Genomic DNA, 16,036 nt, shown 5'->3' with positions numbered 1-16,036 from the left:
CCCGCCACGTTGCGAACATTTGTTTGACTCACGCAGCGTGTATAATGTGAACAATTTACAGAGACTACGCGAATTAAAATCCGGAAAGTCACGCGACTTAAAATCTGAAAAGCTACGTAACTTGAAGTACGAAATGACACAGACAAATAAATTCTCACACAAACCCGAACGTGTTCTCAAATTCAATGACGAGATCGTAGATTACGAGCAATTTTTATCCGCAAGAAAATGTAAAGAATTTAATAATGACAGAGTACAGATACACGATTTGCACTGTATACGACAATTTATTTTTGTACTTTCACCGCTATTACCTGTAATGCAGAAGCTAGCTTTGAACCTGATGCGACAATTTGCTATTGCATTTTCATCAGCATTGACTATAATGCAGAAATTTGAATTAGCACGGATACAACAATTTGCCTTTGGAATTTTACCGCCATTGCCTGCAACGCAAAAGTTAAAATTTATTTGCAGTGCGTAATCGACCTCAGGGGATTCATTACGCTTTAATGAATATGTGCCGTAGCGTGCATAGAGCCCCGAGCTGTAGTAGTGCTGTTTCATCTTTAGTTTTCTGCACTGCTGCCTTCTCTTCTACTATCCTTTATATCTATCAAAACAGCTCTTTAACTATTGCTCTATGTAGGATTAAGAATATATACTGAAAACCGGATATGACAAATTTTTACCGAAAGTGACAATTTTCATTAGGCACTTCAGAACTACCACGAGAATATTAATAACAGGTAAAAATCGTAATCATCAGTATGTGTAAAATCAACAGCAAACACATTTTGGTAACAATTGACGTTTTTCACCACAATAGCATGAAAGTCAGCCGCTTAGCATACCTAACCAACAATGCAGTCTACAAGGTCAACCAAACTTTAATGTTTAGCCGCGTGCACGTATAGTCCCAGATCCAACAAATAGTAACGCACGACAGCAAGGAAACAACTACGTACAGAGAAGACAGTATTTCAATTCCTATCGCAATACACCGTATAGGAATGACTATTACGACAGACGTAAAAATGATGAGCTCAATTTTCAGCGTAATTTTAATAACAGTCGATCTTATGAGCAGCAACATCAGCAACAACATATTATCATGAATGAAACAGACGATAGGTGTCATCGATAGCGTAATACGTCAGTAAGAAATAACAGAGCAGTTCATATAGTGGATAAGCCACAACATTCTCGCGTAAATAACAGCACGTACGACAGAATTTGACCAGACACAGTACAGGTTGCATATTACAGTAACGCAAACATTACTTTTGACACGCAGAATTTTGTTCACGAGAATGTTATTTGAAACATGCTTTGTTGAATGCACCACTTTTATCGCACCCAGATCTTACCAGAAATTTTTCCATTGCCACCGACAGTTCCAACACCGCTTTAGGCGTACACATTTTCCAGGAAATTGAAGAAGATGGCTCAACAGTAATTAAAAACATCGCATTTGCAAGTCGCATTTTGTCACCTGCTGAGCGAAATTATTCTGTTACAGAACTTGAAACATTATGTGTTGTATGGGCTTTTACGAGATTTCGGCATTTTCTTTATGGCAAACATACCACCGTTTACACAGACCACAGAGCAATACAATTTTTACTTTCGGCTAAATTCACTCACGACAGATTAAGCAGATGGAAACTTTATTTACAAGAATTTAATTTTACAATAGTTCACATTCCCGGCACACAAAATGTTATAGCAGACGCACTATCGCGTTCTCTGAGCAACAATCAGCAAGACGTAGCAACCAACTTCTGCAAAGCAAATTTCAGTGTCATGTACATTCAGCAAGTTGCATTTGAAAACTTTATTTCATCGTCATTACAGGACATAGCAAAGGAGCAAAATAAAGACAACGTGTGGGAAGAAATTAAACACCTTTGGCAAGATAGGAATAATGTTACGATTAGAAACCATTACACTGTACGCAATGACATTCTGTTTCGCCGCTCTCATCCTGACAGCAACAATTGGTTATTATGCATTCCTGACGAACTGGTTAACAAATTAATCTGGTACACTCTTTTAAGCTACGCACATTACGGAGCACGAAAGTGTTTTCTTATACTGAGACAGAACTGTTATTTTACCAACACGGAGAAACGTATACGACGAGTTTTAGCGTCTTGTAAAATTTGCCAGAAAGCTAAATCAGACACCACTTCACATATTCCTCCTTTATATCCCATTGTACCTGTTAAATTAAGACATATGGCCGCAGTAGACATTTTTGGTCCGATTCCGAGAACTAACAGAGGTTTTTGCTACATCTTTGTCGCTGTTGAGCTCACTTCAAAATTTGTTACTTTCACTCCGTTACGCAAAGCTACTGCTAAAACTGTTTCGAAAGCATTTGTAAAACATTTTCTATCTCATGTAGGGCATGTGATGAAAGTAATTTCTGACAATGGACCACAATTTCGTTGTGGCATATGGACACGCATGTTACGAGCTAGAAAATTTTTTCTCCGATTTATATATCCAAGTACCATGCTTCTTCGAACCCCTGTGAAACATTAATGAAAGAAATTGGTAAGCTCTGCCGAATATACTGCCACAAAAGACATATTGATTGGAATACACACACACTCTCATTCCAAGATGTAATTAATTCCATTCCAAATGAATCCACTATGCTATCTCCGTCTGTTATACTGAAAAACGTTGAACCACCAAACAAAATTAAAGAATTAGTAAACTTCCCTACCTGTCGTCGACTAAGACACCACGAAATAATTGACATTGCGCTGAACAACATCAAACGTGCCGCAGAGCGCCGGAGAAAACAGCAAAAACAGGTTTGTACACGTCGCGACTTTCACGTTGGACAGAAGATATTAGTGCGTACACACTATTTATCCAGCAAATCAAAAGGTAAGTGCAGTAAATTTGAACTTCTATACGCAGGTCCACATCGGATTCGCAGCATCCCTCACCCCAATGTTGTACACGTCGAAACTTTGAGAACCAGAAAATCGAAAGGCAACCACCATTGGTCAAATATTAAACCCTTTATTGAATGAAGACACTTTATGATTCGACACACTATGATGCCATTTACTAATTTTTTTTATGACCACTTATGCAATTATATTCACATGACTAATTACTGATGATTATCATATTTTTTCTTGGCAAGTGCCCGGCAAGGTAAGATTAGCAGGTCGCTTTTCTTGTCGTTAGACATCAGACCGTGCACATTTTCCATTTTTTTGTGTGTATGATTGTATTCCAGTTTTGTTTATATGCACTGTGAAATAGTTAAGGTATAACACACCAGTTGACTTTGACATTTTTATTGCCCTATGACATCTCAAGATCGTGACTGTTTTACGTTTTTTTGCTGCTGCATTGTATTATTCTGTGTACATTTTTGCATCTGAACACTGTCAATGACTTTGACATATTACGTTTTCTGTCATGTTATGCTGTATGGTTAATTATGTCACCATAAACCAGTCATTATTTAGTGGGTATATGATTTAAATGCAAGACATTAACCTTTGTTCATCAATTTCAGAAAGAAATGATGCGTGTAAGAAATAAATTCAACAGAAATGGGAATTTCACCTACGGAATAAACGAAAGAAGATGCAATAACTTTAGGAGGAAGAGTAAATGGATCAGGATTAACAAGCATTAACAAGAATATACTATACTCATCGTAAAATAGCAGTCTTAACTAATTTTTCTTTCAGAATACAAGGCGATTGATGCAAGCTGTCAGACAGAACTACACATCTTAGTTTTAAGTGATGAAATATGCTAGAGATAAGGAATAGTTGTGTAATGAGTAATGAAGTGATTTTTTGCAGATGATAATGAATGCTGATGAATAATGTTGAAGGATATGCTGTTATGAATAATGAATTTTTTCTTTACAGGTGATGATAATAATGAAGTTATGATAATATGGATAATGAAGTGATTGATAATGAAGTTTTTTCTTTACAGATGAGGATAATGTTGAAGTTATGTATTTATGTTATGTAGTTATTTAAGTATTTGTTGCAGTTTGCTTTGACAGCAGGTGTTATATTGCATGGTATGATGACTGAAGCTTTTGGAAAGGACAGCTATGGAACACATTTTTATACACATTTCACTACCTGTTAATTCGAAGTTCACTACTTTTCAGCATAGTATGCGTTTCTTCTTTCAGCTCAATAATCCATTTTTTTTTCAGGAGAAGCTTTTCATGATACTTACTAAACCTGTTACTTATTATACCTGTTCTAGTACTTGCATTTTATTTTTTATCCATTTGTGTCTATCATTTATAAATGTGATCACATATACTGCCTTGTTACATAACCTTGCTACAGCTGACTCATGACGAATGACGTTACCTATCCTCATTTGTAGCAATAGGTCAAAAGTAAATATTGTTATGCCTCAGCAATTAATTATCGATCCCAATGCAATGCATTGCTAACAAAAAAAAATGTATTACCAGTCCCACATAATGTCACTAGTTTATGATAATTCTGAATAATACTGATTAGCTCTGAATAGTATGTCACTTGAGTAATGACTTCTTAATGAAGCAAAAAAAAAGAAATATATATAAAATAATGCTTTGTAACTGGCTAATAACTGCCACTGTTTATTGTAATGAGACTACTTATAATGCCCATGATTATTAATGCTATGACTGTAATTAACTGATTTTTAATAATGACTTCTTAATGATCTGAATAATACTGAATGATGAACAATGTTTTATTCTATTCAATACTTGCTGGCCAATGAGTGCCAGTAATTAATGTCACTAAATGAATTACGTTAATAGTTATGCCATTAATTAGCTCCTGTTTTCAATGTTGACTTTTCATGTTCTATAACTGGCCACTGAGTGCCAATAATTAAGTCACTAAATGAATTATGTTATTAATTATGCCGTTAATTAGCTCTTGTTTTCAGTGTTGACTTTTCATGTTTTGGTAAATGGCCAATGAGTGCCAATAATTTGTATCACCCAATGTATTACGTTAATGCTAGGACAATAATTGACTCTCCTTTTCAATTAAGACTTCTGATGAACATTATTCTGTCATACTAAATATGCTTTGTAACTGGCCAAGGACTGCCACTGTTTATTGTAATACGATTACCCATGATGCCAATAATTTAATTTTATGAACATTATTCTGTAATACTAAATACATGGTACAGAAATGTTCAATAACTAGGCTATGAATGCCGCAAACTACTACTGTAATTCTCAATATTATGTGACTTAATGTCCTTCATCTTATGAGCTAACTACCCTGAATTACTGGAATATCGATTTGTCCTGTCCATCCTCATGATCATGGAGCACTATATTTGGTTTTTGCACCAATTCTACGTTGGTGTGCCTTGTAAGAGCGTGGTGTTGACACGACATGCCGTCCACCACCGTGAGCGATGAAGACGTTATTATGGTCCCACTGTTTGGTGTACCTAGTGTACTGCCAAAATGAAAACATGGAACATTACTACGACAGTTCAGTGTCTTGGCTACGCTGATAAATTCTGATGGGAAAAGAACTTCAAATTGTGTCACTTGGTGTTGTACTTCTGTGGAAAGATATGGACTTTCAGAACAGGTGTGTGCAATCTAAAGTGCTACAACCATGATGCAATCCTTCCCTTTCCTATCCTAATTCTTGTTACATAGTGAAGATCATTTTTTTGCTAACATCATTTATGTTCATGGGTTATACATTTTTTTTCGATTTGCTGAACTCCAGTGCGAGTACAGTTATGTCACCTGTCGACATGATTTTTTGCCATTATGTTTATCTGTTGTGAAAATGCTAAAGACATTTTTTTTCGATTTGTTCTGAAGTACAGTATATGTGCACTCTTGTCTTTTATATTGTATATACATTTTTATTTTGATGATATGTTCTGAACTACAGTGCATGTGCACTTATGTTATGTGTTAATATGTTTTCTACTGAACTTCAGTGCCTGTGCACTTTTCTCATTTTTCAGTATGATTTGTACTCATTCTGTATGTTCAATACTTCAGTCATTTCTTACTCATTGTATATACATTTCGTCATTTGCTGATATGTTCTGAACTGCAGTGCATGTGCACTCATGCCACTTGTCAAATGATTTTTTGCCATTCTGTTTATTTGTTCTGAAAATGCTAAAGAATTTTTTCAGTGCGTATGCACTCTGTTATCTGTCAAATAATTTGTATATACAGTTTTCTGATTTGCTACTATGTTTTGTACTCACATTTTGTCTCTGTCTGACATATTTTGTACTTGGTGCGTGTGCACCACATTTAATTTATATACTACATTTGAATATTATGTAAATTGTAAAAATTTCTTGCGATGGCAAGTCCAAATGACTCACCATCGCTGCCAAATTTTTGTATGAAACACGTATGTAACGTGGCGGCGATGGCGAGGCATGATAAAATCTTTGACCAGAGAGCCATTTATCGTGGTTAGTCTGCGCTTGACCGTGCGAGAGTTGCGAGCAGAAGTCTGTCAGTAGTCCTCGGTAGTAGTCGGTCGGTAGTAGTCGTGCAGTACAGTTGCGAGCAGTCTGTCATTGGGCAGTCTGTGAGCAGTGCAGTATGTCGGTAGTAGCAGCCCAGTGCAGTTGTGTGTGAGGAGTCGGCGGGCGTCGACATGGCATTCTGGTCAAGATACAGGACGAGGTATATTATTTGAAATGCGCTCAGCTAATAATGTAAATCAACTGTAACTAATTTGTGCAATAATCGCCCCAATAATAATTTTGATTTCAAAGCAATTTTTTACAAAAAAAACCATTTAATTGAACCAACGATTTCCTTACATTTCCCTTAAAGAAAAGTTTCAGTTAAATTAAAAAAAAATATATATTATTTGCAATGCATTTCCTCCAAGCCGTGGCCAACAATAAGAGCAAAAACCTGACATGCAGTTATACTGAGGTAAGAAATTAATTCTGATTTTTTTTGCACAGGGCCGAAGACCGATATTTCGGTTCAATTGAGTTATCATTATCACTGAGATTTTCTTGTCACTGAATTGACTTTCATTTTGTGGGGAGCTTACACTAGGGACAGATTGCTAATTTTTATTTAATTGTCATTGTCATTAAATATAATTGCTAGGGAGGTTACGCTTGGCTCCCATTTCTATTACATATTCTCTGTTAAATTTTTGTGGGGAGGTTACAACTGCTGTTTGTGTATGAGAAATCGGTTGGAAACTTTCCTCATGTCAGCACGTTGTAGATGTCACCACCGGCGCCAACCTTGTGTGAATGCTGTGAAATGCTAATCATTTGCGTATGACAGCATCTTCTTCCTGTCGGTTAAATTTCGCGTCTGTAGCACATTATCTTCGTGGTGTAGCAATTTTAATTTGCATTAGTGTATATATAAGATGTTTGCAATGCAATGCTGTTAGAAAGTATCGAACGGATATAGCCGGAATTCTAGCAGTTCTGGAGAAAGTAAGTGACTTAATTGTAAGACTGCTTCTTCCTGTTTACTAACAAAATAATGGATGGACATTTGCAGAAGCACGTAATCAGTGTGAAATAAGAGGCCAAAAGGAAGAATAATAATAAAGTGGAGAGAAGTTTGTTTAATAGTTTCCAGTTCTAACGTACGAAATATTCGTCCTGTCTTACACCGCATAATATGTAGTGGAAGCTATCAGGAAGTGTTCTTTACGGAGCACCGAGACACTTTCACGCTAATTACAGACGCGTGAACGTTGCGGCAGTTCCTGGGTACAGCTTGGAGCTTTACGATTCTACTCAGAAAGATGGAGACCTATCAGCGTTAAGGAGCGTTTCAAATGTCCACGGTACAAAGTAAAACGATTCAACATATCGTAAACCACAGTGTGCTTTGCACAGACGGACGTGTGTGCTCGACGGGACATTGTGGATCGTATCCTCCAGGTAATTCTCGCTTCAGTGGTATTGCTTCGCCATCACTGTTGGCTCAACGAAAGAGGAAGTTGAAGCTACACGACGGTGCTTCGACAGATAAGTGTCCTTAGAGACTCGGACGTCGTCAGATTCTTACAACGAAGTCGAAAAACTGCAATGGTTGTGTGACATTCCGAGCTAGAATAATAACTGTGGTGTTTTTTTGAACAGTCAATGGAGAATTTCAGTAATATAGCGCAAAATTATTCTAGAATTACATTGTTCACCATGTTTTTATTATAACAGCTTCGTGATCGAGCCATCCTCTAGTATTTTATCATACGATAATCGTTAGTAAAATTCGGACGGCAATTTACTCCCAATGCACATTCTAGCAACCCTACCACAACAAAGGTCAAAATTTAATAATGATTGTGGCGTTGCTCACGCTGCTAAATCCTGCATTTTCGGGCAACAAAAAAGTTATTATGTGGCAGGTGTCATTAGAGCACAGTTAATAAAGTCATCTCATGTAGTAAAGAATAAACTAGGCACTCATCTTTTCGTGTTTCCCACGCTGGTCTCGTTGTAAAATAATGGCTCGATCGTCGAAAATTTAGGTGGTGATGATTCCAAGCTCGGATGCAAAGCGACCTAGGTTTTATTCTGCTATATTCAAAAGTTTTATAGATGTGTTTCACAAACCATTCTTGAAGATTACACTTTAGCAGGACAATGGTGATGTAAAAAGAGTAATCAGCACTCCGAATTTAAGTTACACTTCTTTTTTATTACTTTTGCTGCAATATCACGTAACACACAAAGCATCACTTCACAATACAAAACATACTTGAAAACATCTTCCTTACTGTTAAAGTTCACATTTGCGTCTTTTCAACATGACGTCCAGGGCTTGACTTCTCAAGGTCCGACTCTCTAACAACCTACTAATCGCTTACGCGCCCAAAATTCAGAGTTACAAATACGTCAAAGATCATAGTGACAAAAGAAAGAATACACATAAGAATAATATCATTGCAACATAAACATATCGATGTATCAAAGTATCTCTACATTACTGAAAACAAATCTGAATGTTGTCTCACAAACATGTTAACTATTCTACAGAAACACAATAGAATATTGCTGGTATCGAGAGGTTCAGGTGAGCTGCCGTAATGGTTACGTAATTCAAGTACCATTACAACATCATAATAAGAAAAACTGTGAATTCCCAATCGTTCCTCATTTTTTAAAGCTACACGTGCCTTCTATATAATTACATTCCGCTTATGAGATTTTCCGAAAAACTTTTAAAATACGTTTACTGACGCAGTAGTCTCTTTGACCAAATGTGTATCTCTTTTTGTACAGATTCCTTTTTTAAAATATATACACCTCTGATGATAGAGTTGTGCTGTCAAGAACGCTGTCACACACTCCGTTTGATTCGAACCATGCAGTGTAAAACAAACAAACAGTTACACTGACATATTGTAGTGTGTTGCACTATGGCCGTATTTATCCCTTCTTACGCAGGGGTTTCATGCCTGAGATGGTAAGTTGCTACATTTGACGGTAATATCATACGAAATTCATATTTTTGTGTTTTTATAAAATGTTCAAATATGTGTGAATTTTTAAGGAACCAAACTGCTGAGGTCATCGGTCATTACTACTATGGCTGTGCGAAGCCCATAATAGGTACACCTTCACATGTTGCTTCATTCATGAGAATCGTGAGAATCGTCCTCCATACATCCATCCATTTCAACGTGCACGCATTCTCAAACAAATCTTACTCACTTCCCGCTCAGTCTTCCACCTCAGAACCCAAGTAATCTATTTTCATAACCAGATCTACTTCGCCCTCATCCATCTCAACACCCTTGCCTAAAATCCCTGTAGCCCTCATCCACTTAAACAACTTCTAATCCATTGTAATCGCGCTACAACACTACAACAGCCTATTCTACTATTTCCGTTTTCGCAACAAACAACCACCTCTTCGTGGATACCCTATCCCAGTACCACACTTGTGCCTCCCTTTTAAATGAGACTTTCCGCCAACATTATCACACTATCCGACAACCCTACCTTTTCCACATATGTTGTTGTTGGTGGTGGTGGTTAGTGTTTAACGTCCCGTCGACAACGAGGTCATTAGAGACGGAGCGCAAGCTCGGGTTAGGGAAGGATTGGGAAGGAAATCGGCCGTGCCTTTTCAAAGGAACCATCCCGGCATTTGCCTGAAACGATTTAGGGAAATCACGGAAAACCTAAATCAGGATGGCTGGAAACGGGATTGAACCGTCGTCCTCCCGAATGCGAGTCCAGTGTGCTAACCACTGCGCCACCTAGCTCGGTCCCACATATGTTGTTGCCGCTGGTAACGTCCACAGCAGATCCAGTGTAGAACCCCAGCCATGGTGTCAGTTTACAGACTGCCTTCAAGCTGACATTGTCTGCATCACCCATCACACCAGTCCAAAAAGTAACCCCACTGCAGATGTCATATTAACTTCTCAAAACCTCTTTGCACATCTCACTGCAGTAAACCTCAATCCATTTGAAAGTGACCACTACCTGTTATCCTCATCATTCTTTACGCCCTACTTCTTCCTCATGCACCCCATCCCAATCTCTGTCTCAAGATTTTCCAATATTACACCTGTAATAACTGGAATGCCTACCGTAAATCCGTAGATACTCAGACTTGAAGCCTCCCACTCACCTTCCAGCAACCTGACGATATCCCCCATGCCATGTCCTCCTTTCATTAGTCCATTTCAGACGCTATATCCGCCCTTATTCCTACCAAGACCATGTATCCTCATCGCCCCACCCTTCCCCCGTAAGCCCTAGTCCTCCTCCAACAATCCCGGCACTTATACTGCTCTTTCCTATGGACTCGTGACTGGGATGTACTGGCACACACTGAGACACTTCAGGAACTTATTATTGCAAAAACGATGGGGTTGGCACCAGACATGCACCATAGCCAATCCTACACTCCCCTTTATCTCTTCCAAATACTGGAAAGCATTCCATCGACTCACTGGCAGTAATGTCATCCCTCGCTACCCATTCCTCCGTGACAACAATACACTTCCCATTAACATGACCACTTTGGATCCAGTCGCTCCTACATCTTTCCCATCCCTATTTCTTACAGTTAATGAATGCAAAAATATTACTGCCCCACCCCTGGCTCCCAGCTTCCACATCTTGGACAACACATTACAAACAGAATTAAATATTCAGTAACTCTGCATTCAGGCTGAGTGGATAACAATGGCAAAAGTCAAATAGTGGGCAAGGAATCTTTATTGCTCATATAACGCTATCTGGAATTTGTCCATCATCAGATTTCGAGGAGCGATTGCTATACATGGCTATCACTTTTAAATTGTGTGTGAATCAAACAGTCACACTCTAGTATTTTGTAAAAAGAATGTAAAAAGTGCACAGAAGAAAGATAAGTCAACTCAAAAAGCTACAATCATAACATAGTAACTCTAAACGCAACAAACAAAAACACACATGCACAAATTCTACCCAAGATTAGTGAACCTTACAGACACACAAATAAACATAAAGAAACGCAGTGGTTGGAGAATGGCTAAAACACGATGAGGATTATATAGAAAATCTAATTGCAGAAGCAGTGAGTGTATTGACATGGGAAGATAAGACGGAAACAGCATTGTCAATATTTGATTAGCTAGAGAAATGATAGCAAACGAGTTCGTAATATTATAACTGACTTGAAAGGATAACAGCATGAAAAGAATAGAAACACAGAATGCACCACATTCAGGAAACCTTGGGAAAAAAACATTAAAATGAGAATGCCATTATTTCAAAAGCCGACAGGGGGAACACTCGTACTTGCGGACAAAGGACAATACATCGATAAAACACAAGAATTCATCTCACAAAATAACATTATAAAGTTAAAACCACACCCAACAAACATATTCCAGACAAAAGCAAAAGACCCTCCGAAAACTATAGACATCAGTCTGGATAACACAGAAGAAAGGAAAACGATACACAATAATTCCACTGCACGAGGACGTAGCCAGGATTTTGTCAAAGGGGAGAACCGATTTGTTAAAGAGGACATGAAGAAGATACATTATTCATTTATTCTGAAAATTGCCAGAATGAAAGATAAACCGTACTATTCGACAATGATCTTAGAGTTTTCACGAAGCAGAGATATGATTTCGTTACATAGGTCTGCTGTATTTTGGCAAACCACTAAGAAGAACTCATGCTCCAGTCTCCCTTCACCCTGCAAGGTCATTTTAGCCTCTTCTTCCTTCAGTCTGGATTTGAACTGAGGAAGTGATTAGGAACGGACGAGCGTTAATTTTTCGGGACACCGTCGTCATTTTGGAGTAAAGAGATCTCTGTTCGACAGAGAACCTAGAACAACTTTTGGTGGACAAATTTCAAAGGATCTGGAATCATTCAACCTTACACTTTCCCAAATTTCCTCGTTTAAGTATGCATATTTCACTTCTTGCGATGTAGAAAGATCACTGTATGCATTAAATAATGTCCCGGAATACAAGAGCGTAAGGCTTAATGAGGAGAATCTGTATTATTAATTGTATATCTTATGGCTTTCATTACGAGGATTCTCAGAAAAGAGATGTTCGGCTCGTCTTCAATGCAGTTCTTTTCATTTAAGCAGAGAGGCTGCATTTGTAAGAGAACTGGAATCCGTCAGCAAAGAAAAGAATTAGGAAGGAATAGGCTGTGGCCTACAGTAGGGGGATCACTCCCGGAAATTGCTTAAATCGAAAATGGTAATCCAGACAAATTATTTTCAAGGTTGCTGGCGGATGGATTCGAACCACCCCTCACTTCCTGTATCCAGGGATTGTTAGCCCAGTGCCTCAATTCAGAGAGCTACCCTGGTCGGTGAAGAATCTGGTTAAACTGGTTGTTGTGCATTGTTTTAAAATAAAATGAAATGCATCACAACAAAATATAGAATTTTGACATTGTATATTTTCCGGATCTCCGCGCGGGGACTACTCAGGAGGACGTCGTTATCAGGAGAAAGAAAACTGGCGTTCTACGAATCGGAGCGTGGAATGTCAGATCTCTTAATCGGGCAGGTACGTTAGGAAATTTTAAAATGGAAATGGATAGGTTAAAGTTAGATAGAGTGAGAATTAGTGAAGTTCGGTGGCAGGAGGAACAAGACTTCTGGTCAGGTGAATACGGGGTTATAAATGATGCCGTAAACCTGCACCTCACAGTGACCCTTTCAGGATGAAGTGGTACTGATTGATTTCCGTGTGGATTTTCCGTTGACCACATTCAGTTCTGTGTACTGACGTACCCTGTCAGATGGAATTGGGCTTCGTCTGTCCACAAAATCTTCCACGGCCAATCCCTGTCCACTTCCATACAATCAAGAAATTCTAAAGCAAAGGCAGGTCGACAGGAAGCAACTCGTGCACATGGGTAATTTTCAATGGATAGCAAAGAAGGATGTTTCGTAGGATTTTACGCACCGTGCTCACGGGTATGTCCAATGTTCGGGCAATTCTAGCAGTTCTTGTAAATGCCACTGCTGAACTGCTTTCTTTGTAGATCAGAAACTGTCGTCAGGGACCATATGTACCACAACGAAGTATGTTTCTTTCGATGTTCTCTATCTCTTGTATTAATCTGAACGAATAGTTTCGAAATACCCTGTATACGATTTATTTGTGTGTGTGTTTACATGTCGGCTAGCTGCAGACAGCTGGACAGCACAGTGATGTGCAAACAACAAAACTGAATGTATGTAGCGTCTAGACTACTTGTGTTACTAGTGAAAGATACTAGTGAAAGATACTTGAATTTATTAGGAAAAGTAAATACCTTCGCTTCCATATCACAAATAGAGCTAGGGTCTAATTAAAAATTAAACTACAGACGGAATACTCCAGAAGAACTTTAGATGTGACAATTTCTGTTGTTACCTGTCAGACATATTACGTTAATGGGCAAAATTATAAACAAATTTAGATAGTTGAAAACTGAACATCCTTCGCTGTTTTGTGCCAAAAGTAGCTGAAAAGGTATAGAATTAATTATCAGAAAAAAATTAACAGTGGTGTGATCTGCTTCCCCTAGAGGTGTACGGAAAGACTTGGAATTTCTTAATGATAAAGTGCCTCATTTGTCAAATCATTCACCGACAGGTGGTGTTATATTAGCAATTAACGAACTGCTCGTCGTTATTTATTATTTGAACAGCTATGGTGGTTGGTGGCAACGGCCTTGCCGCAGTGGCTACACCGGTTCCCGTCAGATCACCGAAGTTCAGCGCTGTCGGGCGTGGCCGGCACTTGGATGGGTGACCATCCGGGCCGCCATGCGCTGTTGCCATTTTTCGGGGTGCACTCAGCCTCGTGATGCCAATTGAGGAGCTACTCGACCGAATAGTAGCGGCTCCGGTCAAAGAAAACCATCGTCACGACCGGGAGAGCGGTGTGATTACTACACGCCCCTCCTATCCGCATCCTCAGCTGAGGATGACACGGCGGTCGGATGGTCTCGATGGGCCACTTTTGGCCTGATGACGGACTGCTTTATTGTGGTTGGCACAAATAAAATCAAATCAAAACAGCCAGCTACAAAGCAGTAAACTACAAACGTCTTTATACAAATCACTGGTTGAAGTAAAGGGCCATCTGCCTAGAAACAACCGTTATAATTGTAGCAGTACTTCACTAATAATCATTTTTTAACATTTCTATTATTTTTTGTTCATTCGATGCACTGAAACATGATTTCACTAATTTTTTTACGATTTAGTTCTGTGCTTAAACACACACGCACACACACACAGTTAGACAGACTGATATACAAAGTAAAACAGTGTGGAGGCATTTTCGAGGTTACAAACGTTTCAAGCAATTGTGCTGCTAAGAGCAAATGAAAAATCGCTATAGGTCAGAAAATTTGATTATTAGCTTCTTCTTACTAAGATAAAGACAAAGAATCTGCTTTTCAGATAATACAGAATATTACAACAAATTAAACTTCCATAGCTTAGTCAGTACATTGCGATACATTTCTTTGTATATGGACTTGCATTTCGAAAGATACGCCGTCATAATCCGTTTCTACGACTATTACCATTATTCCCGTCTGTCATTTTTTTTATAATAACCGAAATCGGTATGATTTTCAAACATGTCATTTTCTTCTGTAATTTCCAGTTAATTTTCTCTGTATGGTTAATAAAACATAGTACTAATTCAACCTAAATGCCAAATTTTTTCCAAATATCTTATTTTTCGCTCGATGTGATTGCTCTCCCAATAATACTGGGAACGTCAATAAATTGTGACTGTGATTCACTGTACATCATTTCAACTCATCTTACTCCATCTTCCACTTATGCGCCCCAATGCAACTACCTCTTGCTTTTCGAAGCACAGAAATATTAATAAACTGCTAAAACGTACAATACTATTACACTGTAGCGCCAAAGAAACTGGTATAGTCGTGAGTATTCAAATACAGAGATATGTGAACAGGCAGAATACGGCGCTGCGTTCGGCAACGCGTGTATAACACATCAAGTGTCTGGTGCAATGTTAGATCAGTTACTGCTGCTACAATCGCAGGTTATCAAGATTTATGTGAGTTTGAACGTGGTGTTACAGTCGGCGCACGAGCAATGGGACACAGCATCTCCGAGGCAGCGATGAAGTGGGGATTTTCCCGTACGACCACTTCACGAGCGTACCGTGATTATCAGAAATCCGGTAAAACATCAAATCTCCGACATGGCTGCAGCCGGAAATATATCCTACAAGAACGGGACGACTGAGGGGAATTGTTCAACGTGACAGAAGTGCTACACTTCCGCAAATTGCTGCAGATTTCACTACTGAACCATCAACAATTGTCAGCGTGCGAACCATTCAACGAAACATCATCGGTATGGGCTTTCGGAGCTGAACGCCCACTCGTGTACCCTTTATGACCACACGACACAAAGGTTTACGCCTCGGCTGGTCCTGTCAACACCGACATTGGACTATTGACGACTAGAAATATATTGCCTCATCGGACGAGCCTCGTTTCAAATTGTATCGAGCAGATG

The 16,036-nt window shown here is 38.7% G+C and overlaps 1 pseudogene; it reads left to right on the top strand.

Moving 5' to 3' along the window:
* Positions 1-14,189: 14,189 nt before the first annotated feature.
* Positions 14,190-14,307, top strand: LOC124597684 (annotated as a pseudogene).
* The last annotated feature ends 1,729 nt before the right edge of the window (positions 14,308-16,036 follow it).

This window comes from Schistocerca americana, chromosome 2, assembly GCF_021461395.2.
Source record: "Schistocerca americana isolate TAMUIC-IGC-003095 chromosome 2, iqSchAmer2.1, whole genome shotgun sequence".
NCBI lineage: Eukaryota > Metazoa > Arthropoda > Insecta > Orthoptera > Acrididae > Schistocerca > Schistocerca americana.
The sequence above is the reverse complement of the archived record's forward strand: the minus strand, read 5'-3'. Positions and strand labels throughout refer to the sequence as shown.